The sequence below is a fragment of the Candoia aspera genome, chromosome 6, assembly GCF_035149785.1.
Source record: "Candoia aspera isolate rCanAsp1 chromosome 6, rCanAsp1.hap2, whole genome shotgun sequence".
Classification (NCBI taxonomy): domain Eukaryota; kingdom Metazoa; phylum Chordata; class Lepidosauria; order Squamata; family Boidae; genus Candoia; species Candoia aspera.
The window spans coordinates 73294811-73308129 of record NC_086158.1 but is presented as its reverse complement, the minus strand read 5'-3'; positions in this window follow the sequence as shown (position 1 = coordinate 73308129).

Genomic DNA, 13319 nt, shown 5'->3' with positions numbered 1-13319 from the left:
TTAATGTCTTGTCAGTTAAGCAGTGGAAGGGCCCGGGGCACCATTGTTGGGCTGTACTTAGGGCATCAATTGGCCTTAATCCAGACTGACCAATAAATTTACAGATCTAAGACTGGGAGGAATGCCCTTGCAATGTTTTGTCTAATTGAAAGGATGGTTTTAGCATTTTTAAAGTGACTAATTAACTAAAATTAACTAATTTTAAAGTGACTAATTAATCCCATTAAGTGTGAATACAGTACACACAACCTTGGCATTCCATCATTTAAAAAGTGGAATTGGAGGTCAGGTTTTTCAGTTACATTTAATTCTTAGTTATGGGGAATATCTTTCTCTGGTTTGCCTCTTTCTATGTTCTTTCTTTCTTTCTTTTTTTGACACAGCTAGCTCAAAGCTGAAAGGACAGCTAGCAGCTGATGGTGCTGGTGGTGAACGGCGAATCCGATGTTGTAAGGATCAACACACCACTGGAACCTGGAATGTAAGATCTATGAGCCAGGGCAAATTGGATGTGGTTATTCGTGAGATGTCAAGATTAAAGATAGACATTTTGGGCATCAGCGAACTGAAATGGACTGGAATGGGCCACTTCACATCAAATGACCACCAGATCTACTACTGTGGACAAGAGGACCACAGAAGAAATGGAGTAGCCTTCATAATTAATAGTCAAGTGGCTAAAGCAGTGCTTGGATACAATCCAAAAAAGGATAGAATGATCTCAATTCAAATACAGGGCAAGCCATCTAACATCACAGTGATCCAAATATACGCCCCAACCACAGATGCTGAAGAAGCTGAAGTAGAGCAGTTCTATGAGGCTCTGCAGCACCTACTGGACAACACGCCTAAAAGAGATGTTATTTTCATCACGGGAGACTGGAATGCTAAGGTGGGCAGTCAAACGACACCTGGAATTACAGGTAAGCATGGCCTGGGAGAACAAAACAAAGCCGGACATAGGCTGATAGAATTTTGCCAAGACAACTCACTCTGCATAACAAACACTCTCTTCCAACAACCTAAGAGACGGCTTTATACATGGACTTCACCAGATGGACAACACCGAAATCAGATGGACTACATCCTTTGCAGCCAAAGGTGGCGGACATCTATACAGTCAGTAAAAACAAGACCTGGAGCTGACTGTAGTTCAGATTACGAACTTCTTCTTGCACAATTTAGGATCAGACTAAAGAGATTAGGGAAGACCCACAGATCAGCTAGATATGAGCTCACTAATATTCCTAAGGAATATGCAGTGGAGGTGAAGAATCGATTTAAGGGACTGGACTTAGTAAATAGGGTCCCGGAAGAACTCTGGACAGAAGTTCGCAACATTGTTCAGGAGGCAGCAACAAAATACATCCCAAAGACAGAGAAAACCAAGACGGCAAAATGGCTGTCTGCTGAGACACTAGAAGTAGCCCAAGAAAGAAGGAAAGCAAAAGGCAACAGCGATAGGGGGAGATATGCCCAATTACATGCAAAATTCCAGAGGTTAGCTAGAAGAGATAAGGAATTATTTTTAAACAAGCAATGCGCGGAAGTGGAAGAAGACAATAGAATAGGAAGGACAAGAGACCTCTTCCAGAAAATTAGAACCATCGGAGGAAAATTCCAGGCAAAAATGGGTATGATCAAAAACAAAGATGGCAAGGACCTAACAGAAAAGGAAGAGATCAAGAAAAGGTGGCAAGAATATACAGAAGACCTGTATAGGAAGGATAACAATATCGGGGATAGCTTTGATGGTGTGGTCAGTGAGCTAGAGCCAGACATCCTGAAGAATGAGGTTGAATGGGCCTTAAGAAGCATTGCTAATAACAAGGCAACAGGAGACGACGGCATCCCAGCTGAACTGTTCAAAACCTTGCAAGATGATGCTGTCAAGGTAATGCATGCTATGTGCCAGCAAATTTGGAAAACACAAGAATGGCCATCAGATTGGAAAAAATCAACTTACATCCCCATACCAAAAAAGGGAAACACTAAAGAATGTTCAAACTATCGAACAGTGGCACTCATTTCACATGCCAGTAAGGTAATGCTCAAGATCCTGCAAGGTAGGCTTCAGCAATTTATGGAGTGAGAATTGCCAGATGTACAAGCTGGGTTTAGAAAAGGCAGAGGAACTAGGGACCAAATTGCCAATATCCGCTGGATAATGGAAAAAGCCAGGGAGTTTCAGAAAAACATCTATTTCTGTTTTATTGACTATTCTAAAGCCTTTGACTGTGTGGACCATAACAAATTGTGGTGAGTTCTTAGCGGTATGGGGATACCAAGTCATCTTGTATGCCTCCTGAAGAATCTGTATAACGACCAAGTAGCAATAGTAAGAACAGACCATGGAACAACAGACTGGTTTAAGATTGGGAAAGGAGTACGGCAGGGCTGTATACTCTCACCCTACCTATTCAACTTGTATGCAGAACACATCATGCGACATGCTGGGCTTGAGGAATCCAAGGCTGGAGTTAAAATCGCTGGAAGAAACATTAACAATCTCAGATATGCAGATGATACCACTTTGATGGCTGAAAGCAAAGAGGAACTGAGGAGCCTTATGATGAAGGTGAAAGAAGAAAGTGCAAAAGCTGGCTTGCAGCCAAACCTCAAAAAAACCAAGATTATGGCAACCAGCTTGATTGATAACTGGCAAATAGAGGGAGAAAATGTAGAAGCAGTGAAAGACTTTGTATTCCTAGGTGCGAAGATTACTGCAGATGCTGACTGCAGTCAGGAAATCAGAAGACGCTTAATCCTTGGGAGAAGAGCAATGACAAATCTCAATAAAATAGTTAAGAGCAGAGACATCACACTGACAACAAAGGTCCGCATAGTTAAAGCAATGGTGTTCCCTGTAGTAACATATGGCTGCGAGAGCTGGACCATAAGGAAGGCTGAGAGAAGGAAGATAGATGCTTTTGAACTGTGGTGTTGGAGGAAAATTCTGAGAGTGCCTTGGACTGCCAGAAGATCAAACCAGTCCATCCTCCAGGAAATCAAGCCAGACTGCTCACTTGAGGGAATGATATTAAAGGCAAAACTGAAATACTTTGGCCACATAATGAGAAGACAGGACACCCTGGAGAAGATGCTGATGCTCGGGAGAGTGGAGGGCAAAAGGAAGAGGGGCCGACCAAGGGCAAGGTGGATGGATGATATTCTAGAGGTGACAGACTCATCCCTGGGGGAGCTGGGGGTGTTGACGACCGACAGGAAGTTCTGGCGTGGGCTGGTCCATGAAGTCACGAAGAGTCAGAAGCGACTAAACGAATAAACAACAACAAAGTTCTTTCACCCACCTTTCTCTTTCAAATGACGCTAGGAATTTCCCCCCTGCATTTGCAGTTTCACCAAAAGAAGTATCAGTATGGTACCTCCACTGATATTTCCCTTGTGCAGCCTCATCAGGCAAAATAGAAATCTGTTGATGTGCTATAACCACCCCATCCCCACCCCTACCCCATTTTAATTCAGGAAACATTTTAAGAACATTGCAGATCTCTCTGTCAAGGGCACTAATACAGCTGGACTGGACCAGCAGGAAACCCAAGGATCTCCAGATTACAGTAGCAGACATGTTTCCAGGAATGCCTTGAAGTTGTTTCTTCCCTCTTCATGTTATGCTAGTTTCGAAGATGAATACTTGGTGCTTTGCGGCAAGGGGTGTCAATGACATCTTACGAAGGACCTTTGTTAACATATTTCACACTGATTACCGTTTCCCTGTTTCTCTTTGTTATTGCTGTGTTACCACAAGCATTTATCTAAATTACTTCCTTGAAAGATCAAGGTGTCTATGTCTGTCAAGAAGTTTGAAAAAATTCTCAAGAGTTACAGACAATAAAAGATGCCTTCTTCGTGTTTTTCACTGGGATGTTTTGTTTCTCCAAAGTTCTATAGTTGGATTTAGCTGAAGTTCTTGTTTAACTTGGCTTAAAATGTGTTGAAGCAAGCTTGCCAAAAGGTTTAAGTTACTGGCACCTTATAACAAGTTTTGGCTTCTCCCAGACTCCTCTGGTGTCCCCCCTGCCCCCCAACATTTGTTGTGGCTTCAAGATTGTGCAATGGTACATCTATAATACAGACATAAGTGGAGCAGATGTGTACTTTATATTCATAGCATCTCGGCATCAAACAACATCCCCCAGTCTGGTGCTCTCTAAATGTGAGAGCCTAGCTCTCCAAATTACCAGTTGGCAAGGCCAAAGGCCATACTGACTGTCAGTAATGGAAGCTGTAATTGAATACATCTGGAAAATAACAAGTTAGGAAAGGCAGAATAATAACCATATTTAAAATGTGAGCATTCTTCTGCCACTCTGCATTATTGTGCTATCAGATCTGCAGAATTTATTCTTCATTAAGTGTATTGATGGGAGACAGTAATACTTTAAGGCTAATAAGGGGATTTGAATGTGATCACAGACAGCTCTGAGAAACTCAAGTAATTTGAAGAATCTCTGAAAGAACTCAAATGTTAAGAACCTCAAATAGCCTTTGTTACATCTCCTTCCATCCTGGCAGCCCATTATTCTCAACAAGAATGCCATCCCATTCTTGGTATCTCTGCAGAAATGATGGAAAGGGATGGCTTGCTTATGACACATGCTGCAGTCCTGGCTAGTGAGGAGTGCAGCATGTGTCATAAGCAAGCCATCCCTTTCTGCAATATCAATTCTTTCTAGAGCATCAGTGTGTCCTAAGTAAAATTACGCAGTAGAGTATGTCTTAAGGCGTTGCCATGAAAAGAAAAGCATTTCTGAAGCATTGTAACTCTCCTTAAAAGCAATGAAAAGGAATTGCATACAGGGGCTGAAAGCTATTTTTAGAGTTTAGAGTGGGGCATTGGGGAGATAGCCCATTTCTCCTATCTCCTGGTGATTCTATTAATAGTACTGGGAAAACAATAGTTTGGGATGACTGGGATGACAACGAAAGCAACAAACCTTTCTTTCTCGCAGCAATTCATTTCAGATCAGAAGCTTTGAGTTACACACAGTGAACACTTCAGGAGAAAATGAAAGATCTAAATGCAAAAAAAGGTTCCAAAATAGCCCTGTTTTATGCACCATGGGTTGCTTTGCAACATTTCCTGCCTTCCAGCTGAATAGAAGAAGAATATTGTTCTGGACAGCAATAGCCTAAGTCTTCCTTCTCTGCATGTAGCATTTATGATTCCTTCCTATAATTTACATAATCAAAACCATATAAATTGCTGCATGCTACATATTTTTAGAATGTTTACCTTTTGGCCCTTAGAATTAAGGCAGTCTGAGCCCCTAGATTTGTTCTATCAGAACTGAACACAACTTCCAAAAATCATAGGTTTGAATATAGAGACTCATAGCTCAAGCTTTAGCCATTTTCTTCTACTTTCTTCATATTTTAAATAAGAAGTGTTCCAAACTGAATGCGTCCTTCAAAAGGCAAATGTAGGAATAAGCTGATTTCTCAGCGTGCACACACACACACACACACACACTTATAAAGTTCTGGCTCCACTGTTAACTGATGGAGCAAAAACAAAGCCTGTGCAATCCATAGATTTTATAAATAGACATTATTTAAAAATTAATATGGTACTAGATAAGAAAGCTAATGGTATATGAAATAAGGCCTCTTGCAGCCAATATATTAAAGTACAGTATAGCAAAGAGAAGTTCTTGTATAAGAAAATTGATCTGCAGTCTTATCCATTAATAACTTTCTGCTTGCTTATCGTATCAGGAGCATTTGCTAATTCTACGCAATGTGTCACTCTAAAGCAAAACCACTTTGGAACCTCAAGAAACCTTTCCTACGTCAACACATCACTCTCAAAGCAAAGAAATAACCCATATTGCAGTAACAGGAAAAACAGCATTCACCTTAAACATGAACAGTGTTTCATACTGATAGAAGGCCGTAAAAAGTAATACTAACATTTTATGTCTTCAGACATGATCCTTAGCCTGAAATCAAAAATAAATCCATTGAAGTATTACATCTATAAAATGTATTGGTTCTATGCATACACAAGGAACAATTAAAGTATTAGCTTTTCAGAATAGCATGGGAAACATTCTATTCAAACTTTCTTCTCCTGTACAAGAGCTTTGCACCAGTTTGAAAACAGATCTAGACCTCTCTGATTGCACAACATGAATTATTTTTGAGAGCTGGGTCAAATGTGTTCAGCTCTGCTACAACTGTTTGCAAAAGGAGCAAAGATGTTATATCTTCTTTGAGCCACTATAGCTTTGAATAGCTTGTGAGCAGTTTTTTTCTACCATTGGTGGACTCTTGTTTGAAGTTGTTTCCCTGGGCTGAACTGTTGAGCTGTATCCAGAGGAGAGCATCCAGGACCGTAGGGTTTGGAAGGAAAGCTTAGGAAGAATGGTTGGAGGTGTGGCGTATGTATAATCTAGAGAAGAGAAGAATGTGGGGAGAATTAATAGCTGCCTTCAAGCATCTACAGGGCTGTCATGTTAAAAAAATGGAGAGGAATTATTCAGAGTTGTTCCAGAAAAAGGAACAAGGAATTTAAATAATAAGCAAGTAGATATTAATTGGATTATCAGAAAATATCCCTATAGTAAGGGTTGTTCAACAGTGGAACAGACTGCCTTAGAAAGTGATGGGCTCTTCTTCACTGGAAGTGCTTAAAGAGAAGCTGGATGGCTATTGTTCATGGGTCCTGTAGTACTGGATTCCTGCACTGGCCAGGGGTTTGGACTAGATTATCTCTAAGATTGCTTCTGGCCCTTATATTCTATGATTCTATGACTGCTGGTGGCTGGACACTGGTTGTACCCTAATTGTATTACAGGTAGTCCTCATTTAACAATGCTAATTGGGACCGGATTGTTAATGATGCGGTTGTAAGTCGAAAAAGCACATGGCTGTGCCACTTAGTGATGGAAGTTCTGGCAGTCCTATTGCTGTTGTTAAGCAAGGACCACATGGATTGTTAAGCAATGTATTGGTATGCCAGAATGACCTTGGGAGACTGGGTCCAGAAACACTGCCTAGGAAATGGTCAGATAAGAGATAGCATAGCCTGCAGCTGGATAGTGGGTGGGGCAAGAGACTCAAAAAGGACCCTCCCTAATTTCTCAGGGGTAAAGGAGATGCGAGAAGAATTGTACTTTTAGACTTGCAAGATTCTGTTAACGTAACCTTACAATAAAGGTTGTAGCCTTTACAATAAATTAGAATTAGCTGATCTGGTTGTGTTTCCTGTTTGGTCTACCTGGTAAGGCTGAAAAGTGAGGACCCCACATCATCATGACTTGACTTCTGACTTCCTGCTGGCTCCCCCATTGACTTTGCTTGTAGGAAGCTGGCAGGGAAGATTGCAAATCATGACCATGTGACCATGGTGTAATGATTGCCTATCCTAAAACACCATCAGACTCATGGACAGGGTTCATAAAGATATCTGATTTATTAAAGAATAGTATGCAGGATCACAAGGAAAGCTGAGAATGGAAAAAGTGCGCCAAATGCAAACTAAAAACCCCTCGGTACAAACGAGATCCCTCCCCCCGTAGAATCTTCCCAGGCTCACAATCCCAGGTGCTCCTAACGGCTCCTGATGGTACGCGGGAAAAGTCCTTGAGTAGACCACATAACCCAGACACATTCCACAGATACGGAACTTGGCACAATGTTTCACAGCAGCTCCCTCCCACCATAAACGCATGTCAGCACCATGGCATGTGAAAGGTTACGATGTACAGTGCACATTGAAACAGTGAACATGACATACCGCCCCCCCAAAAGAAAGAAAAGTCTAAGCGGCAGACTTCAAAGGGTAAGCTAAGTGGAAATGGTTAACTAAATCAGGAGCATTAACGTGGCGAGCAGGCACCCATTCAGGATGAGGAAAGTGTTTCCAGTGAATCAGGTACTGGAGGGAGCCCCGAAGCATGCGAGAATCAACGACCTCCTTCACTTCAAAGTGTTGTTGCCCGTCAATCATGATTGGAGCAGGAGGAGGGGGTTGGGGATGCCATTGGGAAGATTGGTGGATGAATGGAAAACATTCATCTCAGGTGATTAACTCTGTGAGTGATCCGCTGGGTGCCGGTTGCTTTGGTGCTCTCCCCTCTTCGGATCCCTTTCCCTCCGGGCTGGGACCCGAAGCTGAAGGTTCTGGGGTGAGGTTCCGTTCTTCGCTCCTGACCATTGACTCGGGCAACAAGCTAGTTGGCTCCTCGAGCCTCCCGGTCGTGGGTTTGGCTCTGGCCATCGTTAACTGTTTTCCCTCACAAGAAACTAGTCTTGGCAGGAGCTAACAGTACAACTTTGGTGATTCTCAGCTTTATGTAATGATTGCCTATCCTAAAACACCATCAGACTCATGAACAGGTTCATAAAGATATCTGATTTATTAAAGAATAGTATGCAGGATCACAAAGAAAGCTGAGAATGGAAAAAGTGCGCCAAATGCAAACTAAAAACCCCTCGGTACAAACAAGATCCCTCACCCTGTAGAATCTTCCCAGGCTCACAATCCCAGGTGCTCCTAACAGCTCCTGATGGTCCACGGGAAAAGTCCTTGAGCAGAGCACATAACCCAAACACATTCCACAGATACAGAACTTGGCACAATGTTTCACAGCAGCTCCCTCCCACCATAAACGCACGTCAGCGCCACGGCATGTGAAAGGTTACGATGTACAGTGCACATTGAAACAGTGAACATGACACATGGTATGCTGCGACAGCTGTAAGTATGAGCTCCATTCATAACTACCATTTGTTCAGTGCCTTCATAAGTTCTAACTGTCACTGAACAAGTGGTTGTTAAATGAGGACTACCTGTATTATATTGTATTACATTTTTTGGACTCTATTAGCTCACAGGCATGAATTCTGATTGGCTCATGGGGTTCTCTTTCTGTCTTAACCTTTCAAAGCCAGTAGTTATGAGAACCTCACAGGCTAACTTCATAGAGTCATCTGCAAGGGGCAGGGAGAGTATCAAAATAGTCGAAGTGGCAGCCACTTTTTTGACTACCCTAATACAGATGCCTCTGGAGTTTCACACTGCTTTGTGAGGGACTGGAAATACAGTAGTTTGAATTTGCCTTGAAAATAATTAGCTTACTGTAAATGTTATGCTAAAAATATCCTTTTCCTTACTGTGTTCAGAAAGAGGTTATATCTAGCTGATAGCCTCTCAACTCAGGTGTATGTAGACTTTTATTAACACAGATAGTTTCAGCTTGGATCCTGCACCATATCTTTTCCTGGTTTCTAAACACAAGAAATCAGGGTCTCAAATAGCTTAACTCAAAAGCCATATCATCATAGTTAAATAGTAATGTTAATCCATGTAGCAAGTACAAATACTCAGAAAGGAAGCTCAGTTTGGAAAGATGTGGCTCATGGAAACTTGTCAGCCTTGTGAGGTAGTCCAGACAAGAAGCACCCCCAGAAGTACTAGCTCTACTTTTATTGTAAAGGTAAAGGTAAAGGTTTCCCTTGACGTAAAGTCCAGTCGTGTCTGACTCCAGGGGGCGGTGCTCATCTCCGTTTCTAAGCCTTAGAGCCGGCGTTGTCCCTAGGGACACTTCCGGGTCATGTGGCCAGCATGACTCACGGAATGCTGTTACCTTCCCGCCGAAGCGGTACCAATTAATCTACTCACATTTGCGTGTTTTCGAACTGCTTGGTGTGCAGGAGCTGGGACTAGCAACGGGAGCTCACCCCGCCGCGCGGTTTCGAATCGCCGACCTTCCGATCGGCAGCTCAGCGGTTTAACCCGCAGCGCCACCGCGTCCCAAAATTATTGTAATTTTACATTAACAGAATCTTACAAACCTGAAAATACATCTCTCCCCCTTACCTTTATAGTCCAAGAAACTAGAGAGGGTCCCTTCTCGGATGTTTGCCATTCCCACATTCCTTCTGCAAGCTAAGCTGCCTCTTATCTGACTGTTGCCTGGTCTGCAGCTCTCCCTCTTGTTTCCCAAGGTCATTCCCACATAACATTACAGATCTGGAGTGAAGGGAGTGAAAGTCCTTGTGTTGTGGATGAGATTGATCTATTATCTACTACCTACCTACCTACCTAGTTTCCACAGTCATATGAAAGTATTGAGAGCTTAGTCCACGCCATCTGCTTAACAGAGTAGCAAAAATTGTCCAGAGAAAGCTCTAGCAATAAGGAGGAAGCTAAAACAGGACTAAGCAACAGTACAGACCTATTTTATTGATCCTATCTAAATAAGTAACTAGACTTAAGTAGGAAATGCATGCATTATCAATCCAGCTGCTCTTGGCTAACCGCGAATCTTCAGGGTTACCCATATCATTAGTCTGGCTAATGCAGAGCACAGAGACATAACAATTCTTGTGGTATCATATCATTCTGTGGCAGAACAAAGATACATTCTGATATTCAAGCCATTTAAAAGCTAATTCCAAGGATACTGTGCTTGGTTAGTGAGCATCAGAGAGAACTGCAAGTGTGTCCAGAAAGAAAAGGGGGTCTGTTTTATCCTATTGTTTCCTGTTATTGCAATATATTTCTTTTTTGATCTAAATGCCAAGCTGAATCATTAAGAATTATCACCAACCTTATAGGAAATAATTTTGTTTCATTCCTTTGGTAGGTAACTACCTGGAATGGCCCCCCCAAATATAATTTGTTGGCTTGTCAAAATCTGCAAGTAGCCCTATGCATGACATGACAGTCTTCCCCTACTTCTGCTGCTAGATGTGCTGGCTAGGAATTCTGGGAGTTGTTGTCCATCACACCTGGAAGGTACTGAGTTGGAGAAGGCTATATCAAGACAATATCACTGCACAGTATTGTCTGGAAAAAAAAAGAAGTATTGCACACAAACAAGTTTTAGGGAAGTCAGAAACCAGTCATCTTGCTTCTGATTCACGTGTGAATAAATGGATATTGATTTTTAGTCCTCCAATTTTCTCCAGTTTTTCAAGATGCTTGAATAATTCATGTAGACCAAGAACATATGAAATTATAGTTGTATTTCTCTAAGTTGCCTAATTAAAAGTCATCTTTGTGGGGGATTTTGGCCAATAAATATTCTTGATTGGGTTGTGGACAGAGAATTCAAGGCAAATTCAGATATAATCCTGCTGCATTAAGATGTTTGAGAGATGTTACTATTAATGTTTAGAAAGGCAGCTTCATAGGGAGTGATCATAATGAGCCTTGCAATCAGATTGCTAAGAGGACCCATTTTTGGTGATGGCCAAACTGCAAGAATCTACTGTATATAAAAAGAGCTCAAATCTCTCCATCAATGAAAAGACATACTTTATGGTGGACATTAGTCAAGCTTCAAGTCCCTGCAGCCAAAAGACTTCCCAAATTATTACCCAAGTGATGCCTTGGAGGATGGGGGACACACTATGGTTTATTACGCTGTTTCCTTTCATTGTTATTAAAATGAAAAGATAAAATGCACAAAGGTGTGTGCTTGGTCAGTGAACATTTGGAGCATTACATGGTTACAGATACTCATTTTATTATTTTTGCTTTTAAAATATTAGCCTTTCCTACAGCAAAATGTAGACGTGCTTACATCTCAAAGGAGAAGCAAATAGTTTTATCTCTGTCATCTTAAAATGCACAAATGCCCATGTGTGCTCTCTCTTTCTTATTGATAAATAGATATCGAGGATAGGTAGATGATAGAGATATAGAGATAGATAGACAGACAGACAGACAGACAGACAGATAGATGATAGATATACTGTAAATAGATAGATACATAGAGATAGATAGGTAAAGGTAAAGGTTTCCCTTGACGTAAAGTCCAGTCGAATCCGACTCTAGGGGGCGGTGCTCATCTCCGTTTCTAAGCCTTGGAGCCGGCGTTGTCATAGACACTTCCGGGTCATGTGGCCAGCATGACGACTCAGAACGCTGTTACCTTCCTGCCAAAGCGGTACCTATTGATCTACTCACATTTGCATGTTTTCGAACTGCTAGGTGAGCAGGAGCTGGGACGAGCAACGGGAGCTCACCCCGCCGCGCGGTTTCGAACCGCCGACCTTCCGATCGACAGCTCAGCAGTTTAACCCGCAGCGCCACCGCGTCCCTTTAGAGATAGATAGATTCAGAATTATTTGGGTTATTTGTTCTAACATCTCAGGACTGTAAAAGAAGAGTGGGAGAAAAGAAACATCAAACTAAAGTAATACATATTACCATGTAAAGGGTGATCCTTATAAAATACAGTATTTCTCTTCAACATCTACCATTATGTAGCTGTGTAGCACTGCTTGAATGATCAGATCTGCAACACTGCTGCTACTGAAAAATGATTAGAAAAAGTTCATTTAGAAAAAAAAATCTGGGGGGATGGGGGAGGTCATATTAGACGTTTTATAAATAATTTTTTAAAAACCCTTAACTATTCCAAGCAGAAGTACTCTGCTGGATGATGCAAGCTTAAGTTCTGCATATTATGAATGTTTTATAGAAAGGGTGCCTATGCAGCGATGCACAAGCAAGTGTACCAAAATAATGTTACTATGCTTGGCATTTTAATGCTACAGTACTGGCTATGTGTCTGTGTGAATACATGCATGTTCATATGTGCAAAATTCTTGTTAGTTTTTAAGTCATCTTGGAATCAGAGCAATTAAAGGATCATATATTTCTTAAACTGCATCCTGCAAGAGTCTCCATTTTATTGTCTGAACTGACATAATTTTCTTGTAACAAACATAGTAGTTCAAAGGAGTTCCTGGAGCCTCTCTAAAGACTGCCAGGGTTTTCCAGGAAATCATCACTAGGGATGTTTTTTCATTAATAAAGTGTCAGGGAACTTGTGGATTATCTTTGAAGGATAGTTCTATAAAAAAAAAATACTGCACTGTAAGAAATCTACTCATTTTTCCCCTTCTGATTAGGAATGGATGCAATTGTTATCTTTATCAGCACTGGATCAAAAAACCCTGTTTACCTACAAAGTAACACTACAAAGCTGCCTGACGCCACAATACTTTCCAAAATAATGTTGTATCGTATTCAATATTCAGCCACCGCATTCTGCCATTCCAAAAAAAAAAAGGAAGAATTGGTTATGGCTTGTCAGGGTCTCCTCATAACAAATCAAATAATCACTGTGTCATTTTTGTGGGAGAAAATAACTGATACATCTAAATGGAGTTTTATATTGGCTTTGGACAATATTTTATTTAAATATTTAAGTGAGCAATATGAAAGTGTTAGAACCAGTGTGTGATCTCTCTTATTTCATCTGGTTCTATGTCTACTCACTCAGAAGAAAGCTCACTGATTTCTGTGAATGTTACTTCCAGCAAGCATAAGACTA